The sequence below is a fragment of the Talpa occidentalis genome, unplaced genomic scaffold, assembly GCF_014898055.3.
Source record: "Talpa occidentalis isolate TD23 unplaced genomic scaffold, MPIMG_talOcc4v2.1 talOcc4.11, whole genome shotgun sequence".
Taxonomy (NCBI): domain Eukaryota; kingdom Metazoa; phylum Chordata; class Mammalia; order Eulipotyphla; family Talpidae; genus Talpa; species Talpa occidentalis.
In genome coordinates, this window is record NW_023601104.1 from 72957593 (window position 1) to 72974501 (window position 16909).

Genomic DNA, 16909 nt, shown 5'->3' on the forward strand with positions numbered 1-16909 from the left:
GTAGTCAGGTCTGATGAATGACCCTACAGGGGGTGCTGTGTATTGCTGCCCCTATTTCCAGCAAAGCCAAGGATGGAGCAAAGTGAACACCAGGAGATTTAGGGACTGGGGGTAGACAGCATATGTGCCAGGCTTCCGCTTGGTTTCTCTGGAAGGGGGCAAGACCCACAGACATTTGCCCTCAGACAGTGGCAAGAAATATGTAGAGTCAGTGTGGAAATGGCTTCATGGGATCTCTTTACACTTAGGATAAAACACCAACTCCTTTTCATAGCTTACCTGATCTGGCCCGCCCACCTGGCCTCTGCAGCTCTCTTCATTCTTGCCTCCATCTCCAGTTACATTTCCTCTTTTGGTCCAACAGACAGGTCCCACTCTCTTGTTTCTGAAGACTTTGCACTTTTGTTTCTTCCCACTGAAAATCCATTCCTACAGATTTTTGCTGGCTGCATCCTTCTCATTGTTTCAACTCAAACGCCATGACTTGGAAAGGCCTTCCCAACCTCCGACCCTTTCAGAGTTCTCCAAGTCACCTCTTTTGATTTTCTCTGTTTCTGTGGCCTGATGGGGCTCCTCCCTCTAGAACATGATCTCTGAGGGCAGGGAATCTCAGACGTGGCCAGGACCCACCCTGGCGCCTGAGGTGTGGGGCTCCAGAAATAGTTTCAGATCTCCAGGCTACGCAGTCACCCAGGCTGAGGGGACATGTTGTTCTTTCCTGTAGGTAAGGTGTAGGGTAAATGATTTGCAGACTTTTCTGCCCTCCTGCCATTAGGATTGCCCGCCTGATGTTGGACACCTGCATTTTGTTACATTGCTATTTTCAGTTGTGTTGTTTGCTTCTGTTGGCCATGGCTGCAGTATTGATATATTGCCAAGAGAAGCAGAGGCAGGAGAAAGAACAGGAGAGAGAAAAGGAGAGAGAGAAAGCCCGAGAGCCCAGAAAAGAGTGAACACTCGCCAGGGGTTGAGAGGCCTGCTGGCACCCCTGCCTGCTCTGTACCTGGTTGCTGCACTACATGTGAAAGCTCAACAAAAGCCTGAAAAAGCCACCAAGTGCTCAGGACTCTCCTTTACCCATATGCTCTGATCTTCGAAAACCTGCTCTGTGCCCTTCCTGGCACTACGTAAGGGCAGCACGAGTGTGATGCTTGCAACTGTCTTGACCGGGACAGAGAGATGCCTTCCATGGCTCTCGTGCATTGTTATTGCTCAGGATTAAAAAGGAAGGTGACCATTTTAGGAAACGCCAGCCTAGCCACAGCCAAGATGTCTCAACACTATGTTAGCCCCTAAGTGTAAAGCCCCTGACAGGGAAAGTGGGGGAAGGAAATGAAATGACCCTGAAGTAATGAGTTTGCCCTGAATGGGCGAGATTGTGTTTTCTCCCACTACACCGAATGGAACTCACAAAAGTTACAGAGAAACTTAAAAATTATGTGTTTTGAACGCCTGAGATTTGCGGGCTGAAATGATTTTACCTGCTACATAAACAATTCTGTAGACTAACCATCCATATTTTGTTAGGTCATGAGCATTACTAACTCATGGTTATGGAAGCTATCCGGGTGAAGAGGAAAGAAGTTTGAAAGTTTTGCTTCCATTAAACTCTCCAGTTGTTCCCCATCATTTTGAACTGAATATTCTGACTTACTGTGTTTATTCATTTTGCCAATATAGACAAGGCCGTGGAGGGAAGATGGCTCTAATTTGCACCATCACCACGGGAATGCTGAGGACACCCATTCATGCTGTCAGCACATGTCACTCGAATGCTCACACATGTCAGGCAATATTCTAGGTGCTTGGGACACAGCAAAGCACAAAATAGGTAATCAGTTCTACTCTTGAGAATCTTGAATTCGAGCAGGGAAGAGAATAATGAATGATAACTAAATAATAAGCAAGTAAATTACATTGCAGTTTAGAAGGTGAGGAGTGATTAGAAAAAGAAAATCAGATCAAGGATATAGAGAACAAGAGTGGGTGGCACTGGGAGAGCAGGTTGGGGTATTAAATCACGTGGTCTGGAGACAAGTGAGGGTGGCCCTGAGCATCAGGTTGAGGGAACAAATAAAGCAAATGACTTGGGGGGAGTGAGGCAGAGTGATGACATGTTTAAGGACAAGAAGTTAATGTGCCTGGGGCAGGTGAGGGAGGGGTGAGTAAGTGAATAGATTCTGGGTCAGAAAGGATTTAATAGGCTTTACTTCTAAATTAAATGCATTTGTTTCCTGTGGCTGTTGTAGCAAATTACCAAAAACTCAGCGGCTTAAAACAATAGAAATTTATTCTTTCACAGTTCTGGGGGTCAGAAGTCCAAACTCAGTTTTACCAGGAGGAAGCCAAGGTGTCAGCAGAGCTGCGTTCCTCAGAGCTCCAGGGGAGAATCTGTTCCTGCCTCTTCCAGCTCTGCTGGCTGCGGGATGCCAGCCTCTGCTCCCTGCTACACTGATTCCTCTTCTGCCTGCTTCTCCCATGTCCTCTGCCTCTGTGATAACATTTAGGGCCCACTCAGATAATCCAGGATAGTCTCTCCATCTCAAGACCCTTAACTTAATCATACCAACAGAGGCTGCTCCTTTTGGGGGGGGGGGGTGCATATGAGGCAACACTCACAGGTTTCAGAGACTAGGACATGGGAAACCAGTTTTCAGTATACCACTGAGACCAGCACAGGATGTTGAGCAAAACTAATCTAATTTTCCTTCAAAAGGATGAAAGTATCCCTTTGGTGGTGGGGTAAGTATAAAAACAGGAAGGATGCAATAACACGGAGGCTAACCCAGGTGACATGACAGTGACTTCTATCAGGGTGGTGGCAATGGAGATGGTATAAATAGGTTCTATTTGATGTCAGAACCAAGAGAATCTAATAAAAGTTTGACATAGGGTTGGAAAAAAGAAGTCAAGAGTAACTCTTAACATTTTGGGCCTGAGTAACTAGAAAATAGAGTTGCCATTGACTGATAAATTCAGATCTGCCAGTGGAGCAGGTTCAAAGGAAGAGAATGACAGTCCCGTTTGGTGGAGATAGTGAGGTGGAATTGTCAAGTAGGCAGTTCCACATGTTGGTCTGGAATTCAGAGCTAAGGCCTGGGCTGGATATCACTACATGTTACTTAAAGACTAATGGTATGATAAGATCATCAAGGAACCAAATCAGACAAAGAAGAAAAGAGGGCTGAGACCAGGACATTTCAGTACTGAAAGATTCGGGAGAAGATGAATAGGAAGATATCAAGAAGTGTTGACTGAGAGAGGAGGGACATCAAGGACTGTGGGGTCCTGAAAGCCTGGGGAGGAGAGCGTATCAAAGAGAGAAAGGGCTCAATCATGACAAATGATGCTCACAGGTTAAGTAAAGTGAGGATTGTGGCTTATCTTTGGATTTAACCAAATGGAGGTCATAGGCTATCTTGACAAGAAGAGTTTGATGGAATGGGCTTAGCAGAACTAGTACTTACATCTTTTCTGAGGAATTTTGTAGCAAAGAAAAGGGATGGTAGCTGTGAGAGGGAAGGGGAGTCAAGAAAAAGGATTTTTGGTTTTTACTTTTCATTTTTTAGATGAAAGTAAGAGCTACATGCTTGTGTACTCATGGGACTGACTCAGTAGAGAGAAAATTAATGCTGTAGGAGGGAGAAAGATAGATCGCTTGAAGGATGTCCTTGGAAAGACAAAGGGAGATGGATATTCATCTGAGCTACTGTACACAGAGGCAGAGCCAGTGTGAGATGCTGCTGGGAGTCGATGTGGTGGAGCCATCTGTGAAAATTCTCTTCTGCTTCATTTTCTTAGAGAACTGGCAACCAGATCATCTATTGAGAACAAGAATGGGAAAGGACGTGCTGGGGATTTTAATCCTCTAGGAAAATAAAGGAGGGTGTACAGGAGTGTGTGGGTGGTAGGGGGTACTTCTTCCTGGTGGGTATGTTCTGTCTGGGTCTTTGTTCATGGGTTTGGGGTCTGAAGGAGCCTAATATGACACCAGATGCTCCAGTAATATCTTTGTTGGTGATGATGGAACATAAGCTCAGGGAAAAGATGATATTAGCCTGTTAGACTTTGTAGGAACAAATTTTAGAAATCCTCTTTGCATGAAGCTTCAAGGTCTGGTGGGAAATGTGATGAAGAGCTTGCTCCAATCTCAGAAGTGACTGTGGGGGCCTGAAAAGGAACAGTCCTAAAAAAAAAAACAAAAAACAAAAAACACAAGACTGATGGCTCACCAGGTAGTCAAAGAGAGTCAGCACATGTGACCTTTTTGGGCAGTTGACGTAGAGAAGGCCAGGATGGCCACGGAGCCTCAAATGTGGCCCAGGATTGGAGGTTTCTTTCTAAAATACCTGCTAGAAAGAGTCATGAACTGAAAGTGTCAAATCAACACCTGGGAGTTCAAAAGGCCTGTGACTATTTAGGGACTGGAACAGGTACTTAGCCATTGTCTCCACTGAGGAAGGGAATAAAAGCCCAGCAGTGGAACGGAGGTAATGACCGAGAGTTACCTGACTGGCCAGGGTGAGGCTGCCCGGTGGTCACTAGCCTTCTGACCACCTCTCAGACTCCAGCTGGTTCTTCAGAGACCCCAGGCTCTGCAGTGGCCCAGCCTCACTCAAGTTGGCCAGCCCTATTGGGGAGGTTGTCTAAACCTTTCAGTCCCAAAGGAAATGGGAGCGACTAAGAATGTGGATTAAGCACCTCCAGCTGCTGACACATTGCTGACAGTGGCAGATAAGAAGGGATGAGTGGCATGTGCTGAATGCAAGCTCCAAGAGTCCTCACTCGGCTGCATTCACAGGCTGGTTTTCAGGGCACTTGAAATTATTTATTCAGATCCATCAGCCTTGTTTGGAAAGGCTGATTAGCATTTGCAGACTTGTGTGAGATGCTCAGGAAGCCACAGAACAAATGCTCATGCTTGTCACCCTGGCCCCAGGCACCTAGTCCCTGACTAGACTCCCTCTACCGCTGTGTAATTAGGAAAGGGTGAAAGGGGCCTGTGTCTTAGTGAGGCAGTAAATTTTCACCATTGAAAGGGCAGGTTTGTGAACTAGTCTCTCTTGTCCTAAGGAAAATATGTAATTCCTCATGAGAATCTAAAATGGCGTTTACAGCAAAGGCCTATAGGGTTTGATGCAGTAGGTCCACTGGATCAGCGGAGTACAGCACCGGGGTTTGGTTCTCGGGCAGGACCAGTTGCCTCTCTGAGTAAATTAAGAAAAAACAAGAGAATAAGATCAATTAATCAACCCCTCCCCTCCCCTCTTTTCCCCTACCTTCCCATTATTTTCCCTTCCCTTATGTCTCATCCTTTCTTTCCTGCAGCAGGACATTTGCGCATGCTGCTTCCCAGGCCTATTTTTCTCTTCCTCCAGTGTTTCCCTGATTAATTCCTATTTAACTTTAAGGTTTCAATTTACATATCATAGCCTAAGAAATACCTTCTTTGACTGTCCTTGTCCCATCTCTTATCGTCACTTATTGTCTCCTTCAGCTCACTTATCACAAGTGTTGTTATATATTTATCTGTTGTCTTTTGGCTTCACGTCTGTATTTCCCAGAAGAAGTCAGGGGGAGAATATGGAGGCCATACCTATTTTGTACATCAAGATAGCACCAGCATTTCATATTGCACTAAGGGATGAATTAATATTTGCTGAATGAATCACCCATCCTTTGCGACTGCTGATAAAAGACAAGGCTGGCATCTTTCCAGCAGGCTGGAGTCTGAGAACACTGTCCCCCTGCAACATGAACTGAGGTTCTGTGATGGACCAAATGTTTGTGTTCCTTCAAAATATACATGTTGAAATTCTATCCCCCTGATGTGATGGCGTGAGGAAGTGGGGACTTTGAAAGTGATTAGGCTATGAGGCTGGAGCCCTAATGAATGGGGCTGGTACCTTATAAGGGGGACCCTAAAGAGCTCCCTCCTCTCTCTCTGCCTTGTGAAGACACAGTATGAAGAGGGCAATGTGCAGTCCAGAGCAGGGCTCACTCTAGAACCTACCTGTGCTGGTGCCCTAATCTCAGACTTCCAGCTAACAGAAATGGGAAAAGCAAATTTCCTGTTCACAAGCCATCTACTTTGTGGCATTTTGTTATAGCATTTTGAAGATATCTTTTTAATAACTCCACACAGGACTGCTCACAGGATGTAAATGACACTCTCTAGACAGTGCAATGGTTTTAAAAAGCAAAAGGAGAGGTGAAGGGGGAGCAGGGGGAAAGTTGCCAGAGGACAATGTTCTGATTTCCAGGTTGTTAAAGAAACCTCAGAACTTCAAGCCAGTGTGGGCTGGTGCTAGATCCTCATCTCAGACCGGTTTTCTTGTCCCCTAAGGAGGACTATTCAGTCACTCTTCCCAAATTTTGGCTAACTCTACGTTCCACATTCATATGTCCCCACCCCCAAACACCCAGTTATTTGGTCCACACTTAACTGTGATCAAGTAAAGTCCCTTTCCTGAGAATGCCCAGTGGGAACTGAGAGACATTCAATCCCTCACTTATGAAATGGGTAACTGTTATGAGTAAGAAAAACAGATTTATCTGTAGATTTAAAAAAATAGTCAAACAGATGTGAAGGGAGGGCCCAGCACAGAGATGGGGCGTGAACTCCAGGACTCCTGTCCCTCCCTACAGTTCTCTCCTGAAGTCTAGCTACATTCCCCTCCCCACTGGGTGTTATGAGAAACCCATTTTGATTAGGCAAGCTACCTGCTGAAAAAAGAATTCTCGGTGAGTATACTGATTCCGCACAGATTATTCTTTTTAATTCTCCTAGTATTGCAACAGGGGAAGTATTATAGCCCCCATTTTATAGATGCTTTTTACTTACCAGGAATAGATCCTGTGTAGAGGGTTAGGAAGACTTGCCTTCTAGTCTTAATTTTACCTTAGCTACATCATGGGAAAGCAGATTAGCTTCTTTTGTCCTGAGGCTTTCTCAGATTAATTTCTTTTGGCCTGAGACTTTTTCAAGAAGCAATTTTGGACTGGTGGAAAGGGTCAAGGAAGTGGTTAAGCAAGAATCCTGTTTGCAATTTATGAAATCAATGATCATGGTCTAGAAGATTGTGAATGGGCAGGAGTTGTAATAAGCCTAGCCTCAGTCTCCTCACTGCGGCCTATAGGAATTGGATCACATAGTATCTAAGATGCTTCTAGCTCTAACAATTCAATAGATTATTTTCTGGCTTCAATTACCAAGAGGTTTACTCTCAATCATGAAAGAACTAAAAATGGCTAATAAATTTGGTGGGACATTTGAACAACACAGTAATAGACCTACTTGTATCTGCAATAATTCTTTTTGGCTCTGAAAACCTTTGAAAAATTTCCCTTTTATTATGACTACATGGATCATTACTTGGCAAAGAAATTTCCTCTAATATTGATCTATGAACATAAAGGATTATGTGCCCAGATAAAAGGATATAAAAATAAAATCTATTAACTTATTGACAGTAAAAGTCAGGGCTGAATTTTCATGAAAATGAATCAACAAAAGCTACCATCGAAACTGGGTCAACTGAGAAAATACAAGTTTAAATGATTAACCCTAAGTCAATGATTTTCAAATTGAGGTTTCCTAGTTTTGGAAACATTCAAGAAAATTAAGAGTCTCTTAAAATTGTTTAAAGGGGAAAATTGATTCCCAAATCCACTGTTGTAAACTCACTGAAAGGTGTGACCTTGATTGCCATCTTCACCAGGTTACCAAGGCACCACATCCTTATGCTTTCCAGGATTCCTTGAGTGAAGGAAATTCCAGCAGACTGAGAACCTGTAACTTCACCACATTGATGGGGATACTCATAAACAGAGCCTAGAAGCACTGAGATTCTCACTGAAGGTCTAAATTGAAAACCCACAAAAATAGCCTGAGGATGGTAAGTGGTGTACCTGTTGTACTGATAAACACTTTCCAAAATTCACCAAACTTAGAGTCAAGTGAATTCAGAATCTACCTATGATTTTCAAGCAATGAAAAATTGAGAAAAATCAGGTCTATTCATAGAATAGTTGCTCACATGTCAGATGTTCAATAACTAATATTAAATGAATAAATTGGCTCTACATATTTGTACAACTATCACTTTTTGAGGGTTTTTTTTTGTGTTAAAACTTAGTGGGGTTTTTTGAGCATTTTAAATTTTATTTTTATATTCCCCATACAATTGCAACCCCCTTATTTTGACCCCAATCCCTCCTTTCCCCTCCCCCCAACCCCCATAGTGTGTCTCTTGTTCATAGTTGTTTGTTGATTTTGATTTTTTCTTTCTTACAGTTATTCTTTTTCCTGGTCCCTTGTTTAGGTTTTCTAGATTCTTGCTATGAGTGAGACCATCCGGTATTTTTCTTTTTCTTTCTGGCTTATTTCGCTGAGCATGATCCCTTCCAGATCCATCCATGTTGCTGCAAATTGCATGTGTTTATCTTTTTTGAATGCTGAGTAATATTCCGTGGTGTATATGTACCACATCTTCTTGATCCAGTCATCTATTTTTGGGCATTTGGGTTGTTTCCAAAGCTTAGCTATTGTAAATAGTGTGGCTACAAACATGGGGGTGCAGGTGCTCTTTGGAATTGATGTTTCTGTGTCCTTTGGGTAAATACCTAGGAGTGGAATTGCTGGATCATATGGAAGCTCTATGTTTAGTAGGTCCAGAAATCTCCACACAGCTCTCCATAGTGGTTGGACCAGTTTGCACTCCCACCAGCAGTGCAGGAGAGTTCCTTTTACTCCACATCCTTGCCAACATTTGTTGTTGCTAGTTTTTTTAATATGTGCCATTCTTACTGGTGTGAGATGGTATCTCATGGTAGTTTTGATTTGCATTTCCCTGATGACAAGTGATGTTGAACATTTTTTCATATGCCTGTTGGCCATTTGTATTTCCTCTTCAGAGAAGTTTCTTTTTAGCTCTTCTGCCCATTTTTTTACTGGATTATTTTCTTTGTTTTTATTGAGTCTCATCAGCTTTTTGTAGAATTTTTGTGATCAGTCCTTTATCATTAGTGTTGGGTGCAAAAATGTTCTCCCAGTTGGTGGGGTTTCTCTTTGTTTTTGTTATTGTCTCTTTTGCTGTGCAGAAGCTCTTTAATTTGATGTAGCCCCAGGTGTTTATCTTTGCCTTCACTATCACTGCTTTGGGTGATGTGTCTATAAAGATGTCTTTGAGGTGCATGTCATGTAGTGTTTCACCTGTATTTCCTTCTATATATTTTATGGTTTCAGGTCTTATGTCTAGTTCTTTAATCCATTTTGAGTTGGTTTTTGTGTATGGTGTGAGGTAGTGGTCAAGTTTCATTCTTTTGCATGTAGCAACCCAGTTTTCCCAGCACCATTTATTGAATAAACTTTCTTTGCTCCAGTGCATATTCTTTGCTCCTTTATCAAAGATTAGTTGACCATAAATCTGTGGGTTTATTTCTGGGTGTTCTATTTGGTTCCATTGGTCCGTGTGTCTGTTCTGGCTCCAGTACCATGCAGTTTTGATTATTATGGCTTTGCAGTATAGTTCGAAATTTGGGAGAGTGATGCCTCCATTCTCTTCTTTTTTTTTTCAGGAGGGTTTTGGCTATTCGGGGTTTTTTTGTGGCTCCATATGAATTTCATCAATATTTTTTCTATTTCTTTGAATAATGACATTGATATTTTAATTGGAATAACATTGAATCTGTAGATTGCTTTTGGTGGGATGGCCATTTTGATAATGTTAATTCTTCCGATCCATGAGCAGGGGATGTCTTTCCATTTCTTTATGTCTTCTTCTATTTCTTTTAACAATGTTTTATAGTTTTCTTTGTATAGGTCCTTTACTTCTTTTGTTAGGTTTATTCCCAAGTATTTGATTTTTTTTGTTTCAATAAAATGGTTTTCTTGATTTCTTCTTCTTCATATTTATTGTTTGTGTATAGGAAGGCTACTGATTTTTGTGTGTTGATTTTGTATCCTGCCACTTTACTAAACTGATTGATTAGTTTAATTAGTTTTCCTGTGGAGTTTTTGGGGTTCTCTATGTATATTATTCTATCATCCATAAATAGTGATAGTTTGACTTCTTCCCTGCCTATTTGGATTCCTTGTATGTCTTTGTCTTGTCTTATGCTCTGGCTAGGACTTCCAGTATTATGTTGAAAAGCAGTCGTGAGAGTGGACATCCTTGTCTTGTTCCAGATCTTAATAGGAATGCTTTCAGCTTTTCACCATTGAGAATGATATTGGCTGTGGGCTTGTCACAGATGGCCTTTATAATGTTGAGGTATGTTCCTTGTATCCTGAGAATTTCAAGGGCCTTTATCATAAATGGGTGTTGCACTTTGTAGAGTGCTTTCTCAGCATCTATGGATATTATCATATGGTTTTTATATTTCTTTTTTTTAAAGATTTATTTGTTTATTTATTTATATTTATTTATTTATTTATTTATTTATTTATTTATTTATTTATAAAAGCACTGGGTACAGTCAGAAGCGAGGGAGGGTGGGAGAATCCACCAGAGCCAGAGCGGGGAACAGAACAGGCAGAAGGACCAAAGACACTGCTGAGGGGAGAAGTGGGTGGCAGGAGAGGTCTGCGTGCCATGTGGGATCCTCACCTGTTGGCTGGGGATCAAACCAGCACTGCAGAGGCTGTGGGCAGCCTCACAGCCCAGCGCTCAACCACTGACTGGGGAGATCCTTTATATTTCTTTTTGTTGATGTGTTGGATTACATTGATTGATTTTCAGATGTTGAACCATCCTTGTGTCTCTGGAATAAATCCTACTTGGTCGTGGTGAATTATCTTATGGATGCATTGTTGGATTCTGTTGGCAAGGATTTTGTTGAGGATTTTTGCATTAGTGTTCATTAGGGAGATTGGCCTGTAATTTTCTTTTTTTGTGACATCTTTGTTGGGTTTTGGTATTAGTGTAATGTTGGGTTCATAGAACATATTTGGTAGTATTCCTTCTTTTTCAATTTTTTGAAAGAGTTTGTGTAGGACAGGCACTAATTCACTGCTAAATGTTTGGTAGAATTCATTTGTGAAGCTGTCTGGACCTGGGCTTTTGTTTTTGGGGAGTGCTTTGATTACTGCTTCAATTTCACTGCTTGTAATTGGTCTGTTTAGTTGTTCTATTTCTTCTTTGTCCAGCTTTGGATGATTATATCATTCTAGGAATTTGTCCATCTCTTCTAGGTTGTTAAATTTGTTTGTGTATAAGTGTTCATAGTAATCTCTTATTATTCCTTTGATTTCTATTGAGTCTGTTGTGATTTCTCCACTTTCATTTATAATCCTGTTTATACGTGTTTTCTCCTGTTTTTTCTTTGTGAGCCTTGCTAGAGGTTTGTCTATTTTGTTTATTTTTTCAAAGAACCAACTTTTGGTTTCTTGAGTTTCTTTTTATATGTTTATGCTACATTACACATAAGAGGACATATTCTTTATCTTGCATTGTCTATGTTAATCTGTCACCTCAGTTTGAATGTACACACTTTGCTCAGTCTTTCTAGAGTAAATTCTAGTCTTCAGAGGCTCATCTTCTGATCTTTAATGACCTTATTACCTGAAGTTTGAATGAACATGAGCAAATCTTGATTTACTTGGCCGCATAAGATGAGTACTTTATTTTTCTCAATCCTGCCCCATAGAGATAGACACATATAGACATATACACTTAAATTTTACTTGCCTTTGTAGAGCATAGTACAAGCCTGAACTTCCCCCCTCCCCTGCTCCACGCACCAGTGACACCATGGCCCTCTCTCTCCGTGGTGGTGCCATTTGTCTTCATTAGGTCTCCAGGTCATTGGCCTTCATTAGCCTACTGCGGCCTCTCATTTGATTTGCATTGCAGGCTCCCCATATAGGTAATGATTCCAATTTTGAAAATATCCAGAGGTTACAGCAAAGAACCTGGACCAGAAAGAAAGATGCAGGCAGAAATGACAGGCACGGTGCTAACTCCCTCACCCTTGCCCCACGGGCACCTTCTGGAGAACACAGGCTGCAGGCTGCTTGGGACTGTGGAGCTGGGAGGCTTGTTCTAGAATGGTTTTTCTTCAATAAATGGGCATTCTTTATTGTCTTGTAGGGATCCCACATAGTTACCATCACAGAAAACTTGACAAGGAAAATCAGAACTGAAAGTTTCTGCAAGGTAAAGAAAAGAAGAGCCAGGCCAAGCTGTCTCAAAGGCAGGGGAAATTTATTGTGCCCCTGTACGAAATTCACAGGCCCAAGGTGGGGGTTGGTAAATTCGTGCCCATTGTCAGGGAAAGGCAGGTTTTTATGGGGTGGGGAGAGGGAAACAGGTCTTGCAGGTAGGGGAACTGATTTGAGGAGGAACAGAGTTGTTTTCTGATGGTATTAGCAGGCCCTCATTCTTGCCTCTAGGTGGGCTTCCTCATTCTCACCCCTAGGTGGGCTTCCTTATTCTGGCCCCTATGTGGGCTTCCTCTTTCTGGCCTCCTGCATCGATCTTTCAAGAACCTTAGCCTGAATCCACCAAATGTTTTTAAAAGGCATCAGCTCCTCTCCTGTCTGTCTCCCTACATATTGGACACCACTATAGCTGTGGAACCTGTTGTTAACCTGAACAACCTGACCCTTCCTGTCTTGCCTCAGGATTGTTTCATGTGATGATTTTGGGACCTAGATATCTCTTCTCTCAGCTGGTTAATCCCTACTTATCTTTCAGGTCTACCTCTCTGTGCCCTCCAGTCTAAATTAGCCCTCTCTAATTCTCTTTTAGTATTCTGATCTCATCACTCTTAACATCCACAAACAAATTACATATTTAATTTGTTGTCTTTTGGTTTATGTCTATCTTCTCTGTCTCTCTTCTCACCCTAAGAATTTAGAGCAAATTATGGACTTGATGTTTGTGTCTTCCCCAAATTCTTATGTGAAGCCCTAGTTCCCAACATGATGGTATTTTGAGGTGAGGCTTTTGGGAGGTAATTACTTTTGGATGATGTCATAGGTGCAGCTCTCACATGATGGGATTTGTGTCCCTATAAGAGATGAAGAGACCAGGGTTCTCTTTCTGTGTCTGCCACGTGAGGACACAGCAAGAAGGTAGTTGTCTACAAGCCAGGAAGGGGGTCTGCAGAAGCTGACAATGCTGATCTTGGACTTCTAGCTTCCAGAACTATGAGATATAAATATTTGCCTGTTAAACATCCATTCAATGACAGTCTCATTATAGCAACCATTATGTGCAAACTAAGATAAGAGACTCTGGAGACAATATCTATTTTGTTCTGTAGACCTAGCATCTCATACCATACAGTGAGCAGGTACTTAGTTTGTATTGTGTAAATGACTGTTCCTTTACCACTACTGATAAAGGAAAAGGCTGTCCTCTCTCCTGTGGGCCAGAGTACAAGCACTTTCTGCCCCGCATGCACTGGCTCACAGCAGGTAAGTGATACCCTCTGGGCATGAGGGCAATAACATGGAAAAGAAGAGGTGGGAAGGGCGTCAGAATAGAACATAAACAGGATTGTGATGTTCTAGTAGCTCCCCTCACTGCCAGTTTCTGAGAAAGCAGTGAATATAATGAGAAAGAATTGAGGATTAAAACACCACATAATAAACAAAGGACAAAATCATAATGCCAATGAGTCCCATTCTCCAGCATTTTAGCTACTACAGTCAATAAAAACCAGCTGTGAAAACATTTCTGGTCCTAAGAAAACTATGTGAAATAACACATTGGAATGATCTGAAGACTGATATTTGCTAATAACAAATTTGGGGTGTTTAGAAGTAAATTTCAAAGCCATTTGTATTAGAAATTATTTCAGCTGCAAATAACAGTATAACCACAGTATGTGGGTATAGACATTTAATTATTTCATGGAACAGAAAGTTTAGTGAGTGGCTCCAACACGGGACAAAAGCGAGGGCCTAATGGGACCCAGCCTCTCCCCATCTTTCTGCTTTGCTTTCTTAGTGTGTGTTTAGAACAAATCCAGTCTTCTTCCTATGTGTCCCCTTTACTTTATGCAACTACCATACTCACAACACTGTGTTACCAGATGTGTGGGTTTTCCCCACACCTCAATTCCCCAATATATGCTGGGTGTCCTATAATTTAACTCAAACTGACATTATTTACCTGGAGAGCATCTGATTAAGGGATCATTCTGACAAGACTGCCCTCCACCCCCAATCCAAGTAATAGGTCCCCAGGTTACCCAGTTTCTGTCCAGTTTGGCTACAAATCAGAGGTTCCCATGATTTCCTCCTCCTTGGATTCTATTATTGACCAGAATAGCTCATGGAACTCAGAGAAACACCTAAGTTTTCTAGGTTATTATACAATGAGAGATATAACAGGGGACACAGAAGAAGATCCAGATGAGGAGGTAGACAGGTGCCAAGGGCACCCTATACATCTGAGGTGTGTGGTTGTGTTCATGATCATGGAAACTCTCCAAATTCTTTCTGGTGAGCAGTCCCCATCCAGGAGCCCACCAGAAGTCACCTCATTGGAATAAGACATTGTGATCACCAGGAAATTCCAAGGAATTTAGGAGCTCTATGCAGGAAGCAGGGCAGACACCTATATATATTTCTGTCATCTCACCATAGGTCAGTAATGGCTCCCTTCATGGTGGTAAGATGGTGGCCTCGGATCCAAGAATTTGTCCTCACAGAATGTTATCCCAGGTGCAAAGGGCAACAAGGTGGAGGAACACCCTTTCTCTTGCTGTTCTCTCTTTCATCAGACAGGAAAACTTTCCCAGGAGTTTGTCTCAGGTCTCACTGGCCAGCTAGGTCACATGCCCACCTGAAGGCAGATCTCTCGAAAAAAGGAACAGAATTGCACTGCTGACCTAGACCAGTCAGCAGCCATCCTCTAGGGATAGGCCCATTGCCCTCCATGTGGAATTGGGCTCTGCTAATACAGAAGAAGGGGAGAGTGGGTATTGGGCAAGTAACCAACATTGTTTACACATAAATATTCACTGTTATTTATTTTCAACTGTGCTAATACATAAATAGGTATAGCTCAATTCAAAATAAGGTAAGCTTTATGTTCAGATCTGAGATGCTTATCAGACCATCTTCTTATCAAGTAGACCGGAACAGTTTTAGTTCCAACATATACAATCACCCTAAGTTTATCTGATTTCATGTTAAAAAAAAAAAAAAGCATTAAACTTTGTATCTCTGGGAAGATTCCAATGTGATAATCATCCATTAAAAGTTACATAATGAGTAGCTGCAATGTCCCTGGTGCAGTGGTTTAACACTATAACTAGTATGTGGTCTTCCTTTGAATAACTACAGTTGGGCCGGTTAACTATTATTATAGGTACAAGCACATGGAGTAAGGGGATGTTCCTTGGGATAGCCTGATCTGGGAATCAGAGAGAACTTTTGGAGGTTGTGACATTTAAAGAGAGACCTGGGGAACACCTGGAGATAGCAATGAGGAGTGGGTTGAGCAGTAGGTTATGTGAGGAGGTGTAGATAAAGGAGTATTCCAAGCAGAGACTTGAAGGTGTGTGTGCTCAGGCAAATTTTGAAAAAGAAAAAAAAAAAAAGTAATTCAGTATGGCTAAAAGAAAGCAATTGGTAGTGTGAGAAAAGAGCTAAACTGGGGTCATATCATGAATTCAGATTCTATCTCAAAAATCTAGCTGCAGTGTGGAAGTAGATCAGAGAGGGTTAGAGGTCGATGCATTGTGGGCCCCACTGCTGATGGCGCCCCACACCCTCATGCTTCACCCTCATGCTGAGTGTGTCTTTCCACCTCTCAACTTTGGACCAGGTAATTTGACTTGGTTTGGCCAATGGCATGTGTCTAGAAGTGACAGTGTTCTAGTTCTGAGCCTAGGCTTTAAGGGGCCTTGGGTATTTCCACTTGCACTCTTGTACCTCTGCCTTTGCCATGATAAGAACAAATCTGCCAATGCACTAAACCCAAAGTGAAGATGGGAGACAAATGGAGCAGAGCCATCCCAGCTGCTACAGCCAGAAGCGCAGCCAGCCCAGCTGCCCCACAAACTCATAACAGAGAAATAAATGTTTTTGTTGCTTTGGGATGTTCAGATTCCTCAGTATGGAACAACATGCTAGGAGTTGGGTAGGCTCTATCTAGGGGACTATAATGGGAGGGAGATGGAGAATAACAGAGAGGTTATAAAGATACTTCTAAGATAGAATTGTCATGATGTAGGAGCTTGTAGAGAGAAGTTAGAATGATTCCTGGGGTTTTCTTGAGAGTAACTATTCACTGAGGTGGGAAACTTGAGGGGAAGATGATGTGTTATGTTGAATTTGATGTGAGATTCCCAAGGGGAAAAGTCCAGTAGGCACGAGTCTAGACTTAGGCCAAGGTCCAGTGGGGCCATAAGTGAATATACAGGTGAATGCTGAAGGTATGGTTCTAGAAGAGAGCCAAGAGCAAGAGTGTGGAAGACAGCTCTGGAGATGCCAGTATTCAAGGGCAAAAGAACAAAAATTTTCAAAGAGCAGCCAAGTGAAGGAGAAACTCTAAGGAGGGAGAGTGCTAAGAGCTGAGGATAAGAGGCTCTGAAAAGAGGTTGTGGTCAGTTGAGCAAAAACAGCTTAAAGAGGCAAGGAATCGATCAAGAACCATGAGGAGTTTACTTAATATTAATACAAATAAAGAAAAGAGATTTTTGCCCAGGAAATGTTATACAAGCCCACAGAAGATGAGTCAACAGAGCTCTAACCAGAAGTTCGGACACCAAGATTTACTGAGATTTTTAGAAATGAAAATAGCAAGGTCCAGGGCATTTTGAGTCACGTCCCTTCCCAGTCCCTCTGGGTGAGCAGTGCCTTTCCTGCAGCAGTGCCTTTTCCTGTGTCATTCAGGCCACTCAATCCGGAGGTCTCAGCAACCCTGACAAGTCTATGAGAAGCAATGTG